A 16,520-nucleotide genomic window follows, 5' to 3' on the forward strand; every position below is an offset into this window, starting at 1 on the left:
TAAAAAGGGAATGTGCAATTTATTTACTATGTTGCAGTCCGTAAGATTCAGTTCCTTTCTGTTTGGGATGATACTGTAATTAACAATTCCTTTGCAGTGCAGGTTGAGAGGGGGCAAATACTAGTCAATGAACCATGTATCACTGAAGTTATTTGTTTCTAGCATCCTAGTTCTGTGTAAAGAGTTTTAGTTAGTGTGGTCGTTGGGGCTAGTTTAAAAAAAAGGTTAGAATGGATTTTAAAGCATGATATCCAATCTGTTCATAAGGCAGAGGTTTGGTCCATAAAATCGGATTCCAATATTAATATAAATAATAGGAAGTTCTTACATTTGATATAGCCCCTTTCAGTTCAGGAGAATGGCCCAAAGTGTTTCATAGGATATGCCTTAAAGTGCAGTGACTGTTTATGTTTGGCTCTGGACTATATACCAGGTTGTAAAATGGCAGGTTACAGGTTGTTGGGTTGCTGGTGACGTAACTTGAATATTCCCTTAGAGTGCGATAATTTCACTTAAATAATTTCTAATAATAATCCTTGCCTTACCACAACTTTGAGACGTCTCAAAGCGATTCACAGAATATGCTGTAAAGTGAATGGAGGACTGTATTTTGTGGGGGAAATGCAACAGCCAATTGCGCACAGCAGTGTCCCACAAACAGTCATGGATTGAGCGAGCAAATTATTTTTTTTAAGGTATTATTACCCCCGGAAATCGATCTGCCAGATACAGGTTAAATTTAGATAGCTTGATAGATTTTGTTCAGGGCTCCAAGGATACCAAGTTCAGATCTGCAGCTTGTTTTCACAGTAAGGTTATTCAGTGCTTTATTCTTCTACAGCAGAGTTTCTCAATAATTGGCAACAGTCCTTGGACCAGTCTGATAATGACATGGCCGGTCTCTACCAAATAGCTCTTTTCGTGACAACAACAAAATTATCTTTGTATAGTGCCTTTCACATCGGGAGGATGGCCCAAGGCGTTGGGCAGTCAATGTTTCGGACCCGACTGGGGGGGGGGTCCAGATTGGGCAGAGTGGAGGGCAGTGGAGGGAGTGGGGGGAGCATGGTCGAAGAGGAGGGTCTTGAAAGGAGGCAAGGGAAAGGGGGAAACGGAGGGACTGCAGAATGGAGTTCCATAGCTTGGGGGCAGAGTGGCAGAAGGCCCGCCTGCCAACAGTGAGGCGGGGGACGTGAAGCAGGCTGGAGCCCGCTGAGCGGAGGGAGTGGGCAGGATGGTAGGGGGATAGATCGCAGAGGTAGGGGGAAGCAAGGCCATGGCAGGCTTTGAAGGTGAGGACTAGGATTTTGAACTGTGTCCTCTGTGTAATGGGAAGCTAGTGGAGTTGGGTGAGGGGGTGAGCCTGGCGTGGGAGATGGCACGGGCTGTAGTGTTCTGGATGACCCGCAGCCTGTGGAGGGAGGAGTTGGGAAGGCCGACAAGCAAAGAGTTTGCATAGTTAAGCCTGGATTTATGAAAGCGTGTATGAGGGTTTCGGCGCCTGCGGTGTGAGACAGTGCTGGAACCGGGCGATGTTGCGGAGATGGGGGAAGGCAGAGCGGGTCATGGCCAGATGTGGGGTAGAAAGGATAGTTGAGGGTCAAACAAGACCCCAAGGTTCCGGACTGGCTCAATAAGGGGGAGTGAGCCCCATGGATGGTGATGCTGTCAGTGACTGAGGTGAGGAGGCGCTGATGGGAGCCAATCAGTAGGGCCTCGGTCTTGTTGACATTCAGCTGAAGAAAGTTAGCTCTCATCCAGAACTTGATGTCTGACAGACATTCTGTTGTCCTGGAGTGAAGAATGGAGGCAGATAGGTACAGTTTGGTGTCATCCACATACAAGTTGACCCCATGTCTGTGGCTGATGTCATCAAGAAGGAGCATGTTGATATTGAAGAAGAGGGGACCAAGGACAGAGCCCTGAGGAATACCAGACAAGGCGGTGCGGGGGCTAGAGGTGAAACCGTTTGTGGAGATGAAGTGGAGACGGGGTGCGAGAGGTAGGATCAAAGACAGCACTGTGAAGGTTGAGGTGAGATGAGAGGCGGTGGGTGAGGATAGAGTGGTTGACGTTGTTGAAGGCAGCAGAGAGGTCAAGGAGAGCGAGGGGGCAGAGGGAGCCCTGGTCGCAGATGGACAGAATATCATTTGTCACTGACCAGGGCTGATTCTGTGCTGTGGGCGGCACGGAAACCCGACTGGAGGGGTTCAGAGAGGGAGTGGTGGGAGAGGAAGGAACGAAGCTGGGAAGCAACGACTCATTCCATGACCTTGGAGAGGAAAGGGAGGTTGGCGATGGCGTGGTAGTTTGAGAGCAGAGATGGGTCCAGGGAAGGTTTTTTAAGGATAGGAGTGATGACGGTGGTTTTTAATGGGGTGGAACAGTACCAGTGGATAGGGAGAGGTTTATGATGTATGTGAGTAGAGGGGCAAGCAGGTGGAGCTGGGAGGCAAGGAGAGGGGTAGGGACGGGGTCGAGGGAGCAGGTAGATTGATGAGTTAAGGGAGATGAAGTGATGGTCTGAGATCGTTTTGTTGATGATGGTAAGGTCATGTGGGTGGCGGATGTGGAGGGAGAGGTTGAGGGAGGAGAAGTCAGCAGAGGTAGAGAGGAGAGGGTGAAGTGAAGGTTGAAGTCTCCTGGCAGCCTAGCTCATTTACTATGAGGAAGAAACCGAGCCAGTCTCTGGTATTGTAAAGGTTGAGGCGCGCTGTTAAATGGCGATGTTCAAAATCATTATATCTTTATAAGCTTAGATTTTAATTTGAGTTGCTGCTGTCAGCACTTGGTACGTACCTCCGGCGGGAAAGGCGCTGTACAGATGTAAGATGTTGTTTGATTGCAGTCGCCCTGAAAAATTAGTCATTCACTTCATGGCTGTCTGTGGTACATTGCTGTGTTTACAACAGGTACATTTACTTCTTTTAAGATGTTTTGACATCTTTTGACATTACATGCACTGTATCAAATGAAAAGACTATTTAGGAATATTATTGCTACTCCTATAGGCAAACAATTCCGCCTATTTACTCCAAACTTAGCTACCTTTTATCCATTGTGTCTTCTTAACCTAACCAGTTGATTTGAGTTTACAGCAAACATATATTCCTCTGAGATTTTACAATACTTTACAGTAAAAGAGTATATCGCAAAGTGTTTGTGGTGTTGGATTATGATTTATAATGCTGTGTTGTGGCACTGATCCATCCAAACTAGAAGGCTCAGATTCGATTTGTTTGCAGGTTCTGTTGAATTAGCTGAATTCAGGCAGAGTAGCATTGGAGCTGCAGGCTAGAAAGTGTGCGGGGGGATATCTCACGATGTGCCCTTGCATCAATTCTGTGTGAGGACTGTAATGGATAGCCAGTTGTCACTAACATTAGTGGTATCCATAGCACAGGTTCTGCTGTGACGAGAAAGTGTGCAAAAAAAAAACTGCTGGTCTCTGAGGTAGTGGAAGTAGCCCACACTACAGCTTCAGCCTAGTCAAATTCACACCAAAATGGCCCTGGAAGTATAGCAGAACTGATAATCACTGCTGGCTTCCTCTTTTGGTCAGCTGGGTGTCTTGATCCATGCGGAAACCCCTCACCTGCTTAAGAGTATCCAAACATAACCGAGAATTCTATCCTTCCCACCTACACATGGAAATCCCAGAGATAGATTGTTGGAATGGAATGCGCTCTCTCCCTGGATGGAGATCCCACTTACCTAATTCAGAAAGAGTTGGGCGCAGGTTGCCGAGAGCCAAGGCATGGGAACTAGAGTGTGTGGTCGGGTAACTGCTGGAGTCTGACCAGCTAAAACCACATAGCTTGCCATTGATATTGCTGTCTGGCAAGCTTTCTCGCTGCTTGTCCAGCGAGGACCACCCTACCCCAGTGACTGCTCTGTCCTTCCAAGTCCTGCAGGCTGTCTTTGCTAATCCTTGAAGTGCTGCAGATCTGCCAGGCTCAGGGACTGGGCTACCAAGACCATCACAGAGGGCTGGCTCAATCCCGACATACTGTTGGCAAGCGTGTCACCTTGGAGTCAGTTCAGCTCCAAGGAGACCCTGCTTACCTCTATTGCAGTTGAATGATTGCACAGTTTGGTTCAGATGGTCTTAAGCAGACATTTGGCTGACAAAACAAAAGATTCCACTGTGTGTCTTTGCTACTGTCAAATATTCTGTTGTAGGTAAATCAACATAAGAATGGTACAGTAACTTGCATATGCAAAATGGAACTGAAAGCTCCCTAAATTCCTGTAAATGGTTTCTACACCTTTTGTTTTCCTGCAATTTTTTTCTTATGCCCAGTAAAATGTTTTGAGGCACGTTTTCACTTCAGTTTTATTCCCTTTAATTCATCATTATTAGCCTGTTTTCAGTACAACAGTTTATACCAATGCTGGATGCGCCTTACACTAAGCATACAGTTGAAAGGCTTCTAAAAAGCCGTGCACGTCAGTTAAATCAGTTATTGTAATGCTGGTTGAGACATATTGTTTTATCCCATTCCTCTTTTACAATTCCATTTTACATTTGCTCAACAATGTACTTCCTTTCAATTGTATTCTCTGCAATGTCATATTGCATGACCAGTAATCAGTAATTACAACAACAACAACAAAATTACATTTATAGAGCACCTTTCACATCGGGAGGACGTCCCAAGGCAGTGGACAGTCAGAGGTCAGGACCCGAGGGTTGGGGGAGGGGGGAGGGAAGGCAGAGAGATGGGAAGGCGACCGAAGGCACAATCGAAGAGGAGGGTCTTGAGATCGGCCTTGAAGGAGGTGAGGGAGGAAGCGAGGTGAAGGGATCGTGGGATGGAGTTCCAGAGTGTGGGGGCAGAGAGGCTGAAAGCCCGGCCACCGATGGTAGGGTGGGTCGGGCGGGAGACATGGAGCAGCCGGAGCCCGATGAACGGAGGGAGCGGGGAAGTTGGTATGGAGTCCGCAGGTCAGAGAGGTAGGAGGGGGCAAGGCCATGGATGGCCTTGAAAGTGAGGACGAGGATCTTGAATTCGATCCTCAAAGGGACGAGGAGCCAGTGGAGTCGAGCGAGGGTGGGAGTGATGGGGTCGGGCGAGGGTGGGAGTGATGGGGTCGGGCGAGGGTGGGAGTGATGGGGTCGGGCGAGGGTGGGAGTGATGGGGTCGGGCGAGGGTGGGAGTGATGGGGTCACGGAGTCTGGTGCGTGAGAGTACACGAGCTGCAGAGTTGTGGATGATCTGCAGGTTGTGAAGGGAAGAGTTGGGAAGGCCGATGAGGAGGGAGTTCCTGTAGTCGAGTCTTGATGTGACGAATGCGTGGGGGTTTGGGCAGCCTGAGGGGTGAGGCAGTGGTGGAGTCTGGCAATATGAGAATGATAGGGTCACGGAGCCTGATGTGCGATGATGGGGTCACCGAGCCTGGGGCGCGATTAATTAATATTTTTTGTAGTGCTAGGTTACAGCACTACAATAACTCTTACATTTTGCATTTATGAATTGGAAAGTGATTTGAGAACAGCAACATGTCAAATGGAGTCCTGTAGGGTTGTGGTTAGAGTACACGCCTCGCAAGCGAGAGGACCTGGTGCCAATTCCCAGGTGGGGTGAAACCTTAGGCAAGTTTTCTTACTCCACCTGCCTCTGTTTACCAAGCTGTAAATAGGAACCCGGTTGTTAGTCGATTGGTGGATCGGTTTTCAGGTGGTGGTAATCCCTCCCAATAAAAAAAATTATAATTTGGTCACTCAATCCACGACTGTTTGTGGGACGCTTGTGTGTGTAATTAGCTGCTGCATTTCACCCATAAAATATACAGTCAATTCACTTTATAGCATTTTCTGTGAAGTGCTTTGAGACTTTTCAATGACGTGATAAGGCGCTATATCAAATGCAAGAATTATTATTGTTATTTATTATTATTTGTTCTTTCAAGATCTCTGCCTTCTCTGCTTGATTGGGTAGTGTAATTGGGCTGCTCCCCCACTTAAGTATCACCTGCTTGCTGACGGCGTTTGGAGGGAGTTTTGAATTCTCATTAGAAATAATGGGATATGAAAAGTCTTGCAACAAAGTGAGTGACATTGTAGTTACCTTAACTAGGATCATAGAATAATACAATTATACAGCACAGAAGGAGGCCATTCGGCCCATCGTTTCTGTGGCGGCTATTTTAAAAGAGCTTCCAAATCAATCCCACTCTCCCGCTCTCTCCCCATAGTCCTGCAAACTTGTCCTCCCCAAATAATTATAAAACACTTTTTGCCTTTTTTATAATAATGCATTTGATATAGTGCCTTATTACGTCTTTTAGAATCTCAGAGGGCTTTACAAAATATACTGTAAAGTGAATTGACTGTATATTTTGTGGGTGAAACGCAGCAGCCAATTGTGCACAGCAGTGTCCCACAAACAGTTCGTGGATTGAGTGATCACATTTTTTTTACAGTGGATTATTACCCCCGGAAAAGTGATCCGCCAATTGACTAACAATTGGGTTCCGACTTACTGGTAGGTAAGACAGAGGCATGTGGAGTAAGAAAACTTGGCCAATGTTTTCGCCCGGCCCGGGAATCCAACCTGGGTCCTTTCGCTTACAATGGCGCGTGCTGTAATCACTACGCTGCATGGTTGAATGAGTTGCTCAAACTAAGGTTTGCAAGATTCTCAGGACTGGATTGGGTATGTTGCAAGAGAAAAATGGTCAGCAAATATTAACTGCCCTAGTGTGTTGCAAAACTATGGCATTTTACATAATCCAACCTTCCTATCACTTAACTTTAACGCTTCTTCTTGACCTTGTGGATCTTTCTGGACCAGCGCCTGAAATGTTTAAGAACTTCCACATTAACTTTGGAGGCTTAATGTTTAGCCGTGTTAATTCGCATCGAACTGTGGTGCTGTCAAAGTCAAACACAACCTGTTAGATAATGGTGTTTGCATAACCAACAGCTACTCCCAAATTGCTTCTAAGAATTGGACAAAAGATTGAACCTCAGCTGTTCACTTGCACCACGGGATAGGGAATGCAGTCCATAAACTGCGCTATTCGTCACGGTATGTTGTTTTTAAAACACAGGTTCTTCTTTGTGTTTGGAATGACGCGCTCCGAGATGCAGCGTGAAGGGCGCTATATAAATGCAAGTTGTTGTAGTTGTTGGAATTGGCAAATTTCTTACAAAGTGAAAATTGTTATTGTCCCATTATAACGTGAATTACTAAGTACACAATATACAGTCAATTCACTTTACAGTATATTCTATGAAGCGCTTTGAAACATCTCAAAGACACGATAAGGCGCTGTATCAAATGCAAGGATTCTTATTATTACACTCAAGATAAAATATGTTGTTGGTTTGATGCAGGGTGAACTAATAAGTTGACTCCTTATTGCAGCATGTGTGTGGAATAACCATTTCCTACACTTGCAATTCTGTGACCTTCTCTGAGTGAGAATATAATAATACTGGCCCGGGAATTGAACCCAGGTCCTCTCGCTTGCGAGGTGAGTGTTCTTAACCAATATGTTACAGGACTCCACGAATGCTAGTTGGTGGTGGCCTATGAACAGCTCTGTTATGTGGGCTTTTCACTTGCTTGCAAATAGATTGAGACTGGTATAAATGTTATGCTGTGACCCATTTTGGGGGATTTTTTCAAAGCTAGGTCCAGAGCTGAAAGGATTAATATTCTAACCCACTTTTCAGCCAGTTCATTATTCCATCAGCTGTTGCAGTATTGTATTTGGGAGCAGAAATCCTGCTTTTTTTTCTTTTTCCTTAGACAGAACTGTGCTCTAAATAATAATATCCTAATAATCCTTGCATTTGATATCGCGCGTCTCAAAGTGCTTCACAGAATATACTGTAAAGTGAATTAACATTGTATTTTGTGGGCGCAACGCTGCGGTCAATTGCACACAAATAGTCATGTCTTGAGTGACTAAATCCTTATTTTATTTTTAAATTTTTTTGAAGGGGTTATTAACCCAGGTAAAGTGATCAACCAATCAATTAACAACCGGGTTCCAACTTACTGCTAGGCAAACAGGCGTGTGGAATAAGGAAACTTGCCCAATGTTTCGCCCTGCCTGAGAATCGAACCCAGGTCTCTCGCTTGCGAGGTGAGTGCTCTAACCACTAAGCTACAGGACTCCCAAGATTGCTCTGGCACTCCTTAGTTTGTTTATTAGTACTTGCCACATGCAGTGGTTCATCTGTGTGTGTGGTATTTATCACCTCCACCAGACTGTTGATCAAAGTGTTAGCCCGGAGCTGAATTTGAGCAGTGGTGTCTACCCAACATATCCTGTGTTAGTGATGGGCTGGACCTTGACATTTTTTCTGTACATACTGTGTTTTAATAGACTATTTTTTACAATATTTTTTCTCAAGTGGGTGCGTGTTACGAATAGGACTGGCTTTTTTACATTAACGATTGTTCTGCATGCAAAAGACTGAAGGCATAATTTCTGACTTTGAACATTGTCTGCCCTCTTGCCTTTTCTGATGTGGTTTTGATATTGTAAAAGCATATTTAACTCTTGGAGCCCTGCTTTTAAAATCTGATGCCTTGTGAAAGCGCTATAGAGATCTGAGCGTTTTAATAAGTTTCGGTGGTTTATTTTAAGGAAGTGTGGAGATATGGTGTTTTGTGGTGTTTTATGTTTTTTGCAACACTTCACTACTCTGTGAATGAGATTATTCTATTGCTTGTAAGCTCCTTAGGTAGGGTTGTCTTTTCCATCGTTATTTCCATCTTCAGTGGCAATGATACCAGGGATGGCAGGATAAATGTGTGTTTTCACAAGCTTCAATGGGCTGAGCCATCAGAATGGATTAGATCTGGGCCAGAAAATGAAGTACTCAAGCAAGTACTTTTTTGATGCTTCCAGCGCCTTGGGAAGTCCTCCCGACGTGAAAGGCGCTCTATAAATAAAATCTTGTTGTTGTTGTTGTTGTTCCTGCATTGCTCTGGCAGCATCCTACAACCAGAAACCAACCGTCTACTGCTTGAGAGATGGTTCTATTTATAGAATCCTGAAGTACCTGCAATATGACTGTGCCATCAAAAAGTGTGAAGTTTCATTTGAATGATGTTTTGTTGCAGCAAAGCTGAACTGAGGAATAATGAGCATTTCTCCTGCAGTTAGCAGAAACCTGGCCATGTGTGTATCTCGATCGTCTGTATGTCATTGGTAACACTGCAGCCTATGTGTATTTTGCTTTCATAAGAACATAAGAGTTTCCTAGGCGCAAGAAGACCAAGGTCCATCCAGTTCGACTTCCACCATCCTGGCAGTCACATGCACATGTCACTCCTCAAACTATATAATGTACACCGAGATTATTTCCTAACCCAAATCTGTCTTAATTTTTTCATGAAAGACTTAGCACTTTAATAATAATAATCCTTGCATTTGATATAGCACTTTTCACGTCGGGAGGACGTCCCAAAGCGCTTCACAGAATATACTGTAAAGTGAATTGACTGTACTTTCTGCTTCTACTGTCTCCCAAGGGAGCCTGTTTCATATGTTTAAGGCTTATTCACTGAAATAGTGTTCCCTTGACTTAATTTGCCTCGTCAGTCAGATTGTGCTGACAGTTAGGTTGCCTAATACGATACTGTAGGAGGCAAGTTTAAAGGTTTGAGATGTGCCATATCAGCACATTAACTGCTGACAAAAGGAGCTATTTATGGTATTTCATCAGTCGGCATTTTTTGACAACAATCTAGTTAGATCTAAAAAAAACTATTTAAATTTTTCCCAGTCACACTGCTGCCTCGTGCTATTTGTTTTAAATGACTTGTCTAAAATGGATTGTAAAAGAATTTGTGTAGGACATTCGGGTGTCTTGTAGGGCTTCAAATAACTGTTTACAGACCTGTTTCTGTGCTGAAACAGCACGGACAAATTCAAAGTCCTATTCTATTCTGGATAACTGCATTTGCTCAGTCAGCAGAGTGGTTTGTTTGTGTCAGGTGCACAAGTATTCACTTCTGCAATGAACCTGATATTTGCCTTCTGCTTTGTTGAGTAACCCAAGTCACCCACTCCAGACAAATGGATTGCACTTGTCAAGTTGCATGTGGCTGGGGCTAAAGATACCAATTTTAAGTGCTGTTCTGGAAATAATGTTAAAGATGCAACTTAAAATCAGTCTGTTGGGTTCTCATCTTAATGGGTGTAATATGCAGTGATTTCTAATGGGATTACTTAATAACAAAACTGACCTCACAACCAACTTATGGGAACACTACTAATTTCGGAGCAAAGTTCCAGTAGTTGGCAAGATGTGGGTGTCAGTTCTGGCTATGGGAAAGAGACCCAACTCATGATGATGGTGATCCTTGCATTTGATATTGCGCCTTTTCACATTGTCTCAAAGCCCTTCACAGGATATATTACACTTGGATTGCTTATTAATGAATTTATTAGAAATTGCTGCATAGTGGACTCGATAATATCTCTGGAAAGTAATGTCTTCGTGCAGCCCATCAGTGTACATCTTCTGAATCTAGAATAAACTTGTAAAGTGTCTTTGACACTGAGGCTAATGTTTGTGCTTCCCTGACGGGAATGTGTTAACTTGGAATCTTTATGGATCTTGGACACAGTACATATCTATCCTCAATGGACCGACACCAACCAGTGTCCTGTAATATCAATGTTGCAAGTCCATTGCCATGTTAATCGTGATCCATTACAGAGATGGCATGAAGAAAATGGTGTTTTTGTTAAAATCGTAAGTCTATTTTGGATCTACAGTGTATCGCTTTAGGATACTCTATGTGGAGTCCTGTAGCGTAGTGGTCAGAGCACTTGCCTCGCAAACGAAAGGCCCAGGTTCGATTCCCGGGCAGGGCAAAACTTTAGACAAGTTTCATTACTCAATACGCCTCTGTTTGCCTAGCAGCAAGTAGGAATCCGGTTGTTAGTTGATAATAATCCCTTCAAAAAATAAATAAAAATAATGATTTGGTCACTCAATCCATGACTGTTTGTGGGACGCTGCTGTGCGCAGTTGGCTGCCATATTTCACCCACAAAATATACAGTCAATTGACTTTACAGTATAATCTGTGAAGCGCTTTGAGACGTTTCAACGATGTGATAAGGCTCTATATCAAATACAAGGATTATTATTATCAAATAGTTTATGTACTGAACTATTCAGTTAAGCCTTAGTTTAAATTTGTGTTTCAAAGGAAGCTGAAGACTGTGCTGTTCTTAAGTGTGGCCTCGTAGACTTGGGCTAGTGTTGTGAATCATACTTAGGAGCTTGGATCATTTGTTTTTCTAGCAAAGCTGGAGTGGGAGGATATGGACTCCAGTGTGGTAAATGAGGAACAGCTGGAGATTGTGTTCAAACTTGTAAATCTGGAACAGACGGAGGAGCAAGAGGAAATGCTTGTTTGAAAGACAAAGCAATGATGATCCTTGTTGGTTAGGGTGGTTAAGTCAGAGAATCCACTATTAGTACCAGCAATAACTATGCAAGAAATGTCAGTATGTCAACTCTTTCACACTGTTGTACGATGGCAAGACTGGGGCATAACGGTATTCTGCAATCTTTACAAGGGCTGATTCCAATATCTCATCATACAATTCAGTCTCTGTATTATAATAAATACCTGATAACTTGATTCTGGCTTAACTATCACTACCAGTTAAGTCAGAGTGACTGCTGAGAGTCGGATGCCCTATTTGAGAAACGACCACGCAAAATAAATATTTTTGTGTTTACTTTCCAAAAACATAAACCACAGGAATCATATCGAAGTCCTATATTTTAAGTTGTGTAACTAAATATTTTAGTTACGGTGCAAACTTTAAAGAGGCAATGTAAAAATGTCGTACAAATTTTAAAACAATAATGCAGCCAGCGATGCGATATCTGTGTGTGTCTCTTTCTATCTGCATGTGTCTCTGTATTTGTGTGTGTCTCTCTGTGTGTGTGTGTATGTGTCTCTCTCTTTGTCCGCATGTGTCTCTGTATCTGTGTGTGTGTCTATCTGTTTTATGTGTCTCCGTATCTGTGAGTGGTCAAAATGACAAATGACATTCTGTCTATCTGCAACCAGAGCTCCCTCTGCCTCCTCGTCCTCCTTGACCTCTCTGCTGCCTTCAATACCGTTGTATCCTCTTCCACCGCCTCTCACCTCAACCTTCATGATTCTGTCCTTGACTGGTTCAGATCGAACCTCTCACACTGTCTCCACTTCATCTCCACAAATGGTTTCTCCTCTAAACCCCGCACCATCTCGTGCGGCGTTCCTCAGGGGTGTTCAATATCTATATGCTCCCTCTTGGTGACATCATCCGCAGACATGGGGTCAACTCCCACATGTATGCGGATGACACCCAACTCTCTCTCTCTGCCTCCACTGTTGACCCCAGGACCCACTGCTGTCCTGTCAGAATGTCTGTCAGACATCAAGTCCTGGATGAGAACAAACTTTCTTCAGTTGAACGTCAACAAGACCGAGGCTTCTGATTGACTCCCGTCAGCGCCTCTTCACCTCAGGCGCTGACAGCATTACCATCCCTGGGGCTCACTCCCCCTCACTGAGCCAGTCCCGAACCTTGGGGTCTTGTTTGACCCTCAGCTGTCCTTTCTACCCCACATTTGTGCCATGACCCGCTCTGCCTTCCCCACCTCCGCAACGTCACCCGGTTCCACCACTGTCTCACGCCGCAGGCCCTGAAATGCTCATACACGCATTCATAACATCCAGACTTGACTATGAAAACTCATTGCTTGTCGGCCCCAACTCCTCCCTCCACAGACTGCAGATCATCCAGAACTCTGCAGCCCGTGTCCTCTCCCGCACCGGCTCCCTGACCCTATCACCCCCATCCTCGCCCGACTCCACTGGCTTCCCATCACACAGAGGGTACAGTTCAAGATCCTGATTCTCACCATCAAAGCCCTCCATGGCTTTGCCCTCCCCCCCCCCCCCCCCCACCACCTCTGCGACCTCCTAACCTTCCCAACGTGAAAGGCGCTATACTAATGTAATTTTGTTGTGTCTCTATCTGATTCTGTGTCTCTATATCTCGTGTGTCTCTCTCTGTCTGTATGTGTCTCTGTATCTGGGTGTGTCTCTCTATCTGCATTTGTCTTTGTGTGTGTGTGTATGTCTCTCTGTCTGCATGTGTTTCTGTATCTGTGTGCGTCTCAGCATGTGTCTCTCTGTCCGTGTGTGTGTGTGTATCTGTCTCTCTCGGTCTCTGCTGTTTTTCCCATGGGGTCAGACCAAGCCTGTGCTCTGGACACACAGTGCAACTGTTAGCGGGCTGGATTGAATCATGCCTTGGGCCGGATGCAGCCCACGGAACAGATGGACCACCCTGATTTAAGTGATCATGATGTCAGTATCCCAGCCACATTTACTTATACATATGTATGCTTAACTTGCCACTCCAAATAACTCATCACTGAGCCCTTTTCCCTTGGGGTGATGAGTTATTAGGAGTTTACTGTAGTTTGCGCCTCTGTTTACGTCGCAGTAAGTAAGAACACGATTGTTAATGATTGTTTTTCTGGGAGTAATAATCCCTTTTTTAAAAAAATGTGGTCACTCAATCCACGATTGTTTGTGGGACACTGCTGTGCCCAATTGGCTACCGTTTCGTCCACAGCAATTCACTTTACAGTATATTCTGTGAAGCGCTTTGAAATGTCTTGAAGACGAGATAAGGTGCCATATCAGTTGCAAGGATTGTTATTATTATAACTTTGTTAGACACTTACAATTTTAATTGGCCTATAACTGCTGAAGCAGAAAAACAGACCAGGAGCAAAATCACCTAGTTATTTGGGTGCATCTCCCAGTCCGAGCAGATTCGGGTTCAATTCCCGACTGGGGCGAAACCTTAGGACAGTTTTCTTTCTCCACACGGCTCTGTTTACCATGCAGTAAGTAGGAACTGGTTGTTAATCGATTGGTGGATGGCTTTCTGGCGGTAATAATCACTAAATAAATAAGTAAAAATCTGGTCACTCAATCCGCGATTGTTTGTGGGACACTGCTGTGCACAATTGGCTGCTGCATTTTGACCGCAAAATACAGTCAATCCACTTTACAGTTCACTCTGTGAGGCACTTTGAGACCTCACAATGAAGTGGTCAAGCGCTATATCAAATGAAAGGATTATTAATGTTATTGTTATAGTCAATCTTCCAAGACTGGAAGTAGCAATGGGTGGGGAGGCCACGAGAAAAGAAGGGAAGGAAAGAGATATAATTCTTAAGAACTGGTTGCTAATAATGGCAAAAGGTCCTTTACCTGGATCTATAGGGTGAAATACAGAATGATGAGAGAATGCCTTAGCTGACATTGTGCAGTGCACGTGCCGGGAATTTGTTTCCTGCTGATTAAGAAAAGTGGCACACATCTCAGGAATGAAAAGCGTTCATCAGCACAGCAAGGATACAGTGCATTTATGTAACATCTGTCATTGTGCATTAGCAGCAAGCCTGCGCAAAATTACTAGAATTTTTGACAGAAAAGGTGATTTGAGGCCAGGACGCTGGACTGGGCTCATTAATCCATGACTGTTTGTGGGACGCTGCTGTGTGTAATTGGCTGACAAGTTTCGCTCACAAAATATACAGTCACTACACTTCACAGTATATTCTGTGAATAGCTGTGAGACGTCTCAATGACTTGATAAGGCGCTCGACTTCAAGATCCTCACTCTCGTGTTCAAATCCATTCACTCCCTGGCACCTCCCTACCTCTCCGACCTCCACACTCCCCACCTCTCCGACCCCCTCACTCCCCAATCCACCATCTGGCGCCGCCTTTCGACTGGCACCAGTTCCAGCGCCTTGGGACGTCCTCCCGACGTGAAAGGCGCTCAATATATGGAATCTTGTTGTTGTTGTTGCTTGTCACACGGACCCTCAGCCCCACCATTAGGGTCGCGCTTTCAGCCACTACGTCCTGAAACTCTGGAACACTGTCCCTCAATCCCTCGCCTTGCCCCCCCGCTCTCACTTCTTTCAAGTCCCGCCTGAAAACTTTCCTGATCGACCGTGCTTACAGCCACCTCCCCCTCCCCCCGGCTCGGAGTCAGGCTTCACCACTGTTAAGCGCTCTGAGACGCTGCCTTGCGTGGAGGGCGCTATATAAGTGCAAGTTGTTGTTGTATATCAAATGCAAGGATTATTATTAAAAAGCAATTTGTTACTGTGATGGGAGGGTGTTCCGGAAGGATGAGATTGGATGGCTCAAAGGGCCTTCTTCATCCAAACCAATTTTGTGATCTTGTGAACTGGAGGTGGGTAGGGAAGAAGGCCAGGGACAAAGCTGTCTCAATCACCCGGCCTCCACTATTGTTTTTGGTAGAGAAATCATAAATATCACAAACATTTCTGAGTGTGCGTGATGTGCCACACAAGTATAAGTGGTCATGTACCACTTATGGCTAATGATGTGCATATGTGTGGAACATCAATTGTAATTCGAATTCAAGATCCTCATCCTCGCCTGCAAGGCCATTCACGGCCTCGCTCCCTCCTACCTCTCTGACCTACTATCCCCCTACCTACCTGCCCGTACCCTCCGTTTCTCTGGCTCCGGTCTGCTCCACATCTCCCGCCCCAACCGCCCGACCATCGGTGGTCGGGCCTTCAGCCTCTCAGCCCCCAGGCTCTGGAACTCCATCCCCCAGTGCCTTCGCCGCGTCCTCCCTTTCCTCCTTCAAGGCCGGTCTCAAGACCTTTCTCTTTGACTGTGCCTTCAGCTCCCCTCTCGACTCTCTACCCCCTCCTCGCTCCCTCCCTTCCCTCCCCTCACCCTGACCATTTCCCCCTCCTCGCTCCCTCCCTTCCCTCCCCTCACCCTGACCATTTCCCCCCTGCTGGGGTCCTGACCCAACTGTACTGCGCCTTGGGACGTCCTCCCGACGTGAAAGGCGCTCTATAAATGGAATCTTGTTGTTGTTGTAATGCAAGCTATTTATTCCAGTGCCAATGCCCCCTCCCCTGGAAAGTGGTGGCAGAATTCACAAGTGTAAATAAGAGTGTCACAGAAGAAGCAGTGTAAACTTCATTTCGGATATGTATTCCATGCTGCAGTTTTCACTATTGCAGACGAGATTTATTTTCACACGCCCATAATTTAGCTTATTTATTATGTGACTTACATCCATCTCCCCACGCTCTGCTCAGTGTCCAGCACCATCTCTGTAAATCACTCCCAAGATGTTACTGGCCACAAAGGGCGCTGTATAAATGTAAGTTTTTTTTAAACTCATTAGTTATGCAAAATAGTATTGCACCGTAATTCTTCTTTCAACAATGAATTGGTGCAAATGGTGAATTTGTTTTCCATCCATTCCCCAAGAATTAGTATTGGTACTGTATAGTATAATAATAATAATCCTTTGCCTTTTCATGTCTTAGAGATGTCTCAAAGCGCTTCCACTTGACTAACAACCAGGTTCCTTACTGCTAGGTAAACAGAGGCGTGTGGAAAGTGAATTAACAGTATATTTTGTGGGCAAAACGCAGCAACTATTTGAACACAA

At 45.0% G+C, this 16,520-nt stretch overlaps 1 protein-coding gene across 3 annotated transcripts in view; it reads left to right on the forward strand.

The window, feature by feature from the left end:
* LOC103190398 (protein NDRG1) overlaps window positions 1-16,520 on the forward strand; it is a 71,961-nt gene that overhangs the window by 18,259 nt on the left and 37,182 nt on the right. The window contains exon 2 of one of the 3 annotated variants that reach the window (XM_042346931.1): window positions 16,162-16,226. The exons of the other annotated variants lie outside the window; for them this stretch is intronic. The gene's annotated coding sequence lies outside the window, so the exon portion shown is untranslated. The remainder of the gene's footprint in view (window positions 1-16,161; window positions 16,227-16,520) is intronic. 3 annotated transcript variants of the gene reach the window in all.

The sequence above is a fragment of the Callorhinchus milii genome, unplaced genomic scaffold, assembly GCF_018977255.1.
Source record: "Callorhinchus milii isolate IMCB2004 unplaced genomic scaffold, IMCB_Cmil_1.0 Scaffold2, whole genome shotgun sequence".
Taxonomy (NCBI): Eukaryota; Metazoa; Chordata; class Chondrichthyes; order Chimaeriformes; family Callorhinchidae; genus Callorhinchus; species Callorhinchus milii.